This window comes from Piliocolobus tephrosceles, unplaced genomic scaffold (genome assembly GCF_002776525.5).
Source record: "Piliocolobus tephrosceles isolate RC106 unplaced genomic scaffold, ASM277652v3 unscaffolded_20581, whole genome shotgun sequence".
Lineage (NCBI taxonomy): Eukaryota > Metazoa > Chordata > Mammalia > Primates > Cercopithecidae > Piliocolobus > Piliocolobus tephrosceles.
In genome coordinates, this window is record NW_022302734.1 from 1,809 (window position 1) to 2,478 (window position 670).

Consider the following 670-nt stretch of genomic DNA (forward strand, 5'->3'; position numbering starts at 1 on the left):
TTTTTGTCACTATTTTTGTCACTATTTTTGTCACTATTTTGGTCACTATTTTTGTCACTATTTTGGTCACTATTTTTGTCACTATTTTGGTCACTATTTTGGTCACTATTTTTGTCACTATTTTTGTCACTATTTTGGTCACTATTTTGGTCACTATTTTTAACAGTAACTGACCTGAAATTATTGACAGTTTTTTTCGGTTGTTCATCGGTTAAAGATTTAGTGTTAATATCAGCTAAAACATCATTATATATGTTAAAGAGAAAAGTCTCTTTTTTTTTTTTTTCACGATATGACGGTCTTACCAAGACAGTCGATAAATGTGTAGATAAAATGGTACTATTAAGATTATACGAAGATTTAATATAAGCACGTATTAATATTTGTGAAAAAATTATATCATTAAATATAGTAAACTCGTATATACCTTTATAATGAAACATATAACCAATAGAAGAGCCTATAAATATATTTAAAGTTACAATGTATTTATTTTCCTTATTTAATTTTAAATTATAAATACCATCTACACATAAATAACGTACATTCGATGAAAATTTATGTACATTTATTTTTTCAATATGATACATTATTGGTATATTATGTACATTTTTGTAAATATAAAAAAAGATTAATCGAACTTTTTGCTCCAACAGTAATAACAAATTTC